The sequence below is a fragment of the Anneissia japonica genome, unplaced genomic scaffold (assembly GCF_011630105.1).
Source record: "Anneissia japonica isolate Jap-2015-1 unplaced genomic scaffold, ASM1163010v1 scaffold287774_len439945_cov178, whole genome shotgun sequence".
Classification (NCBI taxonomy): Eukaryota; Metazoa; Echinodermata; class Crinoidea; order Comatulida; family Comatulidae; genus Anneissia; species Anneissia japonica.
In genome coordinates, this window is record NW_022725867.1 from 113,618 (window position 1) to 122,855 (window position 9,238).

At 36.3% G+C, this 9,238-nt stretch overlaps 1 protein-coding gene across 1 annotated transcript in view; it reads left to right on the top strand.

The window, feature by feature from the left end:
- LOC117112961 (tumor necrosis factor receptor superfamily member EDAR-like) overlaps positions 1-9,238 on the top strand; it is a 21,487-nt gene that overhangs the window by 7,858 nt on the left and 4,391 nt on the right. The window lies entirely within an intron of this gene.

Sequence of the window (9,238 nt, forward strand, 5' to 3'; positions counted from 1 at the left end):
TTGCAAACCACAAAGAATCATAATCCAAAACCTCAAATAAAAAACATAGGCATACAATTCTATAATCCAACCTTATTATAGTTTTGAAAACTTCGGTTCGGTTTCATTATTGAACCTAGGTTATTACGTGAAATGTTTACACGCCCACGCATACTGTACTCCATGCAATTATCATAATGTTAATGGCTTTATCATGATAATGCATGCTCAAAGTGAAACGGGATTTTGTCATGTGCTTCTTTTCAACCCCACGATTATCATTATTATCACGGTACATGTTTTCTATTAACTTAATCGCAAATGAATGACATCCTGGTTATCTTGTTTAAAGATTTAATGTGCCGTACAATGCAAAAGACCAAAAAAAAAAAAAAATTAAAAATCATTTATGCAATTAATTTGCCTATTTTAGATAACATAAGATCCCATAAGAACCCTTCGAATTTCATTTCCATAAGCGTCCCTCTCGATTTCCGCTCTGTGTTTCTAAGCGCCCCCGTTTAAATAAGCTCCCCGTTTGAATAAGTGCCCCTCTCAGAAAGTGCAAAAAATATTTTAAGCGCCCGGGCTCTTATTTGCGTGAGTACGGTAAACCACGGTTAAAATTCATGTTTATTTACACAATAATTATTAGAGAAAACCTTTTTTTAAGTCGAACCGAAATTCGTTAGTGAGAATATAGGCCGATTTAGGTCAAAGTAAAATGTATTCATCCAATGTATATGGCAATTATATCAGAGACGGATGTACTGAAAAACAATCGGAACTATACACATCGCCAAAAAAAACAAAAACTTTCCTTCCGGCAAGTGATAAATTTTAAGGAAGTATATTAACACGTTTACCAAATCATTTATAGACTAGAGCGGAACAATAATCTGTCGATCGAAAATTAGATTTGTAAAAGCCCCAACAATAAAGAAAAAGAAAGAATACTAACTTTATGCTAAGATTCTCTAGAGCTAATCAGTGTCGATGCTGGCAGTGGTACATTTATCAGTGGAAAAATAATCTTAAATACAAACGCGGCACTTATTCGAACGGGGCGCTTATGAAAAAAAAAATGTGGAAATTGAGGGGCGCTTATGGAAATAGATGAAAATCGAGTGGTTCTCATGAGAACTTATTAAATTCGAGAAGCACATATTAAATGAAAAACGATTACCGGTATATAAGGACATCAGGAAACCGAAAATTACGAATGGTGGTGCAGCGGAAAAGATAATCGTCCAGAGAGCATGGCTTGTCATGACAAGAATGTTGTGAGTCTACAGTATTACGAAAACTCAGATGAGAATGTGTTAAAGGAAAATGAGTAGGACTAGGCTATAGACAATGTAAGAAGATGAAAGTTGGAAATACACTGTCTGGAGCTCTCATCTGTCCAAGATAAACCGAATATCCTCATTTTGATATTGACTAAAGGAGAATGTGATTCCTCCCACACCTCAAATCATGCCAACATCGACAGTCCCAGGATTGATTGGATTATTCAAGATTGGCGCTTACTCAAACGGGGCGCTTAATCGCGCGACTACGGTAGGCCACTTTTACGAATTGGTCTCACATTTGAGATCAGTCTCGTACCCTCACTGTGCATTTGTTTAATGGTTATGTTATTGCATTAACCTACGGCTTTTTCTATCCATCCAAGAGTGTACATGGGTGGATTGACGGGGCCGGGCCGTCAACCCCCATCACCATCCCCTTGGGAAAAAAAATGAAAAAATAAAGGAAAAGAAATATTTTTTAAGGGTTTGCATGCCAAAGTAATAATATATTGAATGCATGCGATACACCACTTGATAGTTTTGATGTTTGTGGAGAATGCCTCGACATTTCGGTTAAGTTGCTTCAATCTTCTTCAGGAGAACAATATCTATTAGTTAAAGAAATTATTAATATGAGGGTAGGATTGTCCCTCGGTCGGCCCTTCTTTTCGGATATCCCTGGTATAAGTGGGTATCTAGATCAAAACATCAATGCACTGATTACAACTACAATTTTGATTTACAGGTATATCCAATGACCGATATGTAATAATCGCATAGCGTGACAATGCTCGTTATTATTAAAGGAAACCTAAATACAAATGCTTAGAAATATTTTACGATGATCTTTTTTCCGCAACATTTTTTTTTTCAGTGATAACGGTACCACTGTCAGCACGACTTAAAAAGTTTCTTCTAATAATTATTGTGTAAATAAGCATGAATTTAAACCGTGGTTTAATGATAAAACTGCCACAACACTTATTTATAATGCGCTAATTACAATTAGGCCTATTAAATAATTAATTCCTTTATATTTTCTCTTAGTGAAAGCTTGTCTCAAAAGAAAACTTTTTGTCAAAACAAGGGACGGTGTCTGTTTTAATTGTTTGCATTTCTGTGTGTTCTACACACACACACACACACACACACAAGTTTGTTTGGTTTTTTTTTTCAGTGCTACTGTACCTGTATCGAATATAGATTATCCTTGAAAAAAAGTTTAATGTTTTCATTTTTCCTCTCAATCGTTTGGTTTTCCAAATCTATTTCTTCGATCATCATATGACATTTATTGTAGGTTAGTGGTGAATTCTCTTCTAGACAGTATCGCTCTGGTAACCGTGTTTTAAATACTTCCTCAAATTTATCACGTTCAAGGAAAGAAAGTTCATGAATTGCGATGTACTATTACTGTTTCGATTAGTTGATTTGTCAATACAAGTTATACCACACGTCTCTGATGCAATCGTTCTAGTTTTCTATACGATTAATGACAATTCCGACTCTACTCCACACAAGTTACTACTTCTAAAATGATTATAATTTGTTATAATATACATGTACATAGACCGGCTCTAAGTTAGCCATTTTATACTAATTCTTTCCATTTGTTTACAACTTAATCGGCCGCTTCAGTCAGGCTTTTCACTGCCTCTGTGTTTGCATATGAGTCATTTAAACCTGAGAGGCCTACCCCAATACTGCCCTCCAAATGAATTTTCATCATGGAAAATTCCGTTGGCAACTGGCAAGCGTAAAACAACAAAGCATTAACTAAAATATACGGAAATCGTTCAATGGCTACTTTTTGTTGATGGCTAGATGCCAACCATCAGTATAGCAACCACAGGGCAACAATGTGACTGAATATTTTATCGTACTCGTACGTCATCAAAATAACTACGTTCGCTTACGTCATAATGATATCAAATACGTTTTCTTCATCAGAAGCATCATTACCACCAGCTTGTTAATTTCATTCGAACGATTTTTATTTATTTAATGTTTGCTGAGTAGAACAAAATAACGAATTATTCAAACATTAGAATGACAACCACTGACACGTAACATTATCGCTGAAGTAAATTCGTCATGGAAAAAAAATATGGAAAACTACAGTACTCAAATGGAAAAAAGTAACTAGTATATTATGCTTCATTAGAGGTACGCACAATAGCTGTTCAACAACAATGTGTTACCTCAGAAGAGCTCAATGGTGAATCCATGAGTCAGCATGTTGTATAATAACTATAGCGCCAAATACACCAAAACGTGTAATATATCGTATTTAGTTACCGTATATAAGCTGGATTTGACTACTGATAATACAAATACATAATTTAAATTAAGCAGATATATTTATTATAGATTTTTAAAGGTATGTATGTATTATATTTATTGTTTTTTTTTCTGTTTTTTGTTTTTGTTTTAGTATATTTTTTTTTAAAGGGAAACCACTTGATAGCAGATTAAGTTTGGTCTTCATCTCTTAATATTCTTTTAATATGTTTATGGCCCATTTGTTAGGGTACATTGTATAGGCCTAAGAAAATTGAAAAAAATTAATTGAAATACCCCTCGAATAAATGCCCCCTCCGAGCCTCATTTTGGAATAAACTCCTTCCTCGAATAAACTTCCTGGTAGTGGGGGGGATTTATTCTACTTCAGTAGAATTACGCAAACACATTTTGACGGCAATTGTCTGTTTACATAGTTTCAGTGGCGGCGCCAGAGTCTGTCTAAGTGGGGGGGGGGGGCGGGGGGAAAGCAGGAACAAGGTAGAATTAGGGAGGAAATATGCTGGGGTGACCTGAAGTTGGCGTGGTCGGGCGTCGTTGAAAGCGGTCCCATTGGGAAAAGCCGCCCCCCTCCCCAAAATGATAATTTAGCACTCCAATTTAGGGAATTCATAGGCTTATTTAATCGATTTTATAGGCAGATAGTCTATTAATATGTAGAAAATATTACATAACATTTTTTCTCCCGGACGTATTGTTTTGTTTTTTTTTTGTTTGGGAGGGGGATGGTGAAACTGGAGGGGAAAGAAATTATCTGGGGAAGTTCCCCCTGCTCCCCCTGCGTCGCCACTGGTAGTTTCCCATTAGGCCCTAAGTGTTGTTTATTTGAGAAATTGAGTACAGTACATATCTATCCATTTTACACCAAAATAAATAAACATACATTCCCCGAATAGATGTCTCGATCAAACAAACACCACCTTAAAAACGATTATCAACAATAAAAGCGCCGGTGCCTTTATTCGAACAAATACGGTATGTGTACGTTTAAGGCCTATTATAATATACAGTGGACAAGCATCGGTAGGTTAACCTTGTCATAAGTCACACGGCACAAATAACCATACAGTCCACCCACAACAGTAATCAAATGATCCACACAGGATACACTATTCTGCTGGTCTACACAAGGCAAAGTTCTGCTGGTCCACACAAGGCAAAGTTTTGCTGGTCCACACAAGGCAAAGTTTTGCTGGTCCACGCAGGATATTCAGACGATCCACACAGGACACAATAATCAATTTGTAGGATACAGTAATCAATGTCCAATAATTTGCCTATCCCAGCAGAGCAAACATAAGATTGCATACCAAGCCTTGCTCTCTTAGGAGAGGCTTCACAAGTAGCACATAAAAAAACTTCACTTTATGTAGGCTTCAAAGATTACATACCAAATCTTGCTCTCTTGAGAGACTTCACAAGTCGCACATAAAATGCACATACAAAACCTCACTAAATTAGGCTTAACAAAAACTCTCTGCTTAATCCCTTTCTTTCTGACTCGCACTCTCAATCTCTCATTTGCATAACCAGGTGAAATAACTTAATTTGCATTGAGTTTAACAAGTGTGAAGTTAACCTAACAATAAATTCATTCACATTGTGACACGAACCATGGTGGGGCGGAGGGGTGTTCGTGTCGGCGTGGATTTCATATTGTGTCCCCACCTCCCCCGTCAGAAAATCTCTGGATCCGCCGTTGTTGTTTCGAAACTGGAACACCCGAACAATTTAGGGTTTCAAAGGCATATTTAATCTATCTAATAATTTATAGATAGTTTAATGTTTTGTAGAAAACACATAGCCTATATCTTATTTTCTCCCTGACGAATGGTGGTCAACGGGGTAGAGGATGGCTTTACCATTATTCCTCCCCTCCCCTGACGCCACCCCTGTAGGTCTACCTCAAGTAAGTTTACGTTATTACTTCGCCATGCGAAGGAATATTCCCAACAAGGATTATGCCCTCACTGGGCTATGAATGAATATCAACTTTCCCATACCAGGTAGCAGTCATATTACAATATACTAGAGGAGCCCAGGAATACTTTCACAGATGTACATTAATTAATTTTTTCGGACTTTTAGTATGTTATTATGATGAATATTTTAGGAAAAAATTCTGTAAAAATTATTTCTGTTGCAATTAGTTAGGTTCATTATGCTTTTGTCATAGATTGACCGTACTATAGGCCTACTATACTTGATACTTGTACCAGCTTCCGTTTGTTACCAGGTGTGAATAGTGTTTATCTTGGCAGTTAGCCAGACTGAATTCCGACTTTCGAATATAACCGGAATGACATTTTGCCTGATTTTCCTCTTGTGTTTAATCATAATTTTTGATAGGCTTAATGATTGTTGGTGTTGTCAGTTTATTACGTTGTACATACATAATAAAGATCATTAATCATTAAAATAGTATTAATATGCGAACTAATGAATGACAATAATTTTACAATGATTCTGAACCCCGACGACGGTGCAAAAATATAACGATAAAAAATTATCCTATGATTGATTGATACATTAGCAATGTTTTCTTAAAACGCTGTGTTGGGGTCTATGTTATAAACAACAGGGTAGGCTGAACTACGCCTTGGAATTATTGATTGGCTGGCTATAATCAAGCCTGTAGGCCTACCTACCTTACCTTTGGCGTACAGTTTTTCGAACCATCCATGAGCGAATTATACGTCATGAGTATCATGTCATAGCTGTGTTTATGGCTTCACCTGATTGGTTGAGTAGAATTTTGTAATTGGGGATTCCCCATACGCTTGAATGGCACACGCATGTCAATTGTTCTGCTGCTGTCACTGGCAGTGATTAAATTTTCCATTCAGTAAGGCTTACGACAATAACATATCAACACACCATCGTCACTTCTGGTGAGTTTTGAGTTATCGTTTTATTGTTGTTTAAATAGTGTTTCTATTATTATAATTATTATTACTCTGTAATTTTTGTAGGCACAGTGTGACTTTGGTATGTTTATAGTAGTAAGCCTATAGTTTTGAAGTTAGTCTAGAAAAAGGAATAATGTAGACAACTAGTCAATATGATACAATCATACTAGCATTTGAGTGGTGGTCAGGTGAAATACGAACCTATGACACACAGAAGATGGAAGTAGTGTTTTTACGCGGAGTTCTTCCCCTGAAAAAAACTTTGCGCCTGTCACTTCCCCATGTCCCCACGTCTCTTCAAACACCGTCCTGCAAATTTGCAGAGGAAAAAATACACTTAAGCAGTTTATATGTATGGACTGCAGGATAGGCTTCCTTAACTACGGCGTCCAAACTATATAATATTGAAGAGTGGCTAAAGCCAGCAAGCTACTCTATTGTACCACATAGAAAATAGAACAGATTGTAAGTACTTTAAGCAGTAGACGGTTCTAGAAAATTCCAATATTGACCATCTTCAACAACAGCACCAACAAACAGCACCAACAAACACTGTACAGCTGTCATGAGCGAGTCCTGTGTGATTCTCTTTAGCCAATCAGGTGAAGCCAGTAATGGGGATTCCCTTTTTAAAGCTTGACTTGCCACTGTAATTACAGCCTACATGTTAGCCAATAGATTTTCCATTGAGGTTCAGACTTCCACAGTAACAACAAACCACCACCATGGGCGGATTTAGGGGGGGGGGGGGGCGCCTGCGACGCTCTTCCCCCCCCCCCCCGCTCCCCACTTATATCACTATTTTTTAAATTTTTTTTTTGAGATAATTAAATGGATACACAATTCCATAGAAAGGTTGATTCTATGTCATATCGCGCAATGCATAGCTACAAAGACGGAGCTTTTAGCCCCTCCGTTGGGCAGGTCCTGGCGCCACCACTGTTGTCAAAGATTATGTTGTGAGTAGATGAAATATTACTAATTTAATGACACATGTCATAGTTGCATATTGCAGGTACCCTGTATATTAAAAAAGGCTTCGAAAGTTATTCTGTGGCGAATCCCCCGAAAATTTAGGGGTTTTCAAAGGCTTATTTAATCGATTTTAGAGTCTACTAATATGTAAAAAAAGTCGGGGGAGCCAGGGAGGGCAGTTATAGAATCATAGTAGCATCGAGTGAGGTACAGGTGGGTAACGTACTTAAGCATGATTAGCTGAAAAGGGTCCCTTCAAAAAGAACGTGCGCCCATCACCCCTCCCCGACATTCAGCCCCACCTTCATCGGCTTCCTCATGTTCTCCGGGGCTCGGCCTATGTTGCAACTTCATCAGTAGTTGTTATTTGATGTCTAATGGATATATCCTGTTATTATTGATCTTTCAGTGGTAGATAATGGACTCTCGACAACTGATCGGTGTCCTGTTAATTGTCATTATCAGCTTAATGAATAAGGTACAGATACAATTCTCATCTAATTATTTGGTAATTTTTTAGCTATCTATAAGTGTGATGAGTCCGATAATTATTAACATTGCGATATAATTTTGAAGTGCTCAAACAAAGATAAGGTTTATTTAAATGTACAATGCATGTTATAGAGGGGTGGAACTAGATTTTTTAACGCGGGGCGGGGGCCACAGCAGTTTGAGACCTCCCAAATAATCTAAAGAATTCTCTCGTCCTTGATCCTTTCTCAATTTTCACCTCAAGACTCAAATCATACCTGTTCATATCCCTCATCAACTGAATATAATAATAATAATAATTATTATTATTGTTATTATTATTATAGTGATAAATAACAATAATAATGATAATACTAAATATTATTATTGTTATTATTGTAATAATAATAACAATAATAATGATAATTATGGTCATAGTAATATTGAATAATAATAATAATTATTATAATAATAATAATAATAATAATAATTATTATTATTATTATTATTATCATTATTATTATTATTATTATTATTTCCACTTTTTAAATTTTACTGACTTTTTTTGTAAAGTTATGTATTTTATATTAAATTCTAATTATTTGTTTTGTAATTACTGGATGGAAGTGGTTCTCTGACGTACGTTATAGTACTTAAGTTTACTTAGAGACCAGGCCCTCCCGTCCAGCTGTCAAATTGCCAAATGAAGAATAAGAATAATTATAGTGTTTTATTCACCTTTAAATTATGGAAGTAAACTAAAGGCTGACTTAACAATATAACAATGTCAACGTGTTAAGGCCTAAGTGATTACAGTGCTTTACTAGGCCTAAGGCATTTAATACGATCTATCTAAAATATCTTTTGTTATTTATACTCGCTTTTTGGAATTATTTACAAAAAAAAAAGGTACTTGCAGTGTATCGTGAAGCTTGCAAAGGACAACCAAATAAATTTTGGGACAAACGAACAAAGATGTGTTACTTGCTTGCATTGTCCAAATGGAATGGAATATACTGGGGTGAGTCTTTCAACTTCAATCACGTGATATTTTATAAAGGGATGTACTTTGTGTCCGGACATTTTATTACCCGGATATCACTGTTCACTGGTTACCTTTGTTGTGATGACGTAAATGTTCTCAACAATTATACCTACTTCGTACGCACTAAAAAGTTGTCTTTCTCCATTTTTCAGACATTTCCCTGTGGAGACGGAAAAGAAGGGGTAAAGGGTGAATGTAGACCATGTGAAGAGGGGAAATTCCAATCCGAAGCACACAGTCAATTACAATGTACTACTTGTAAGACA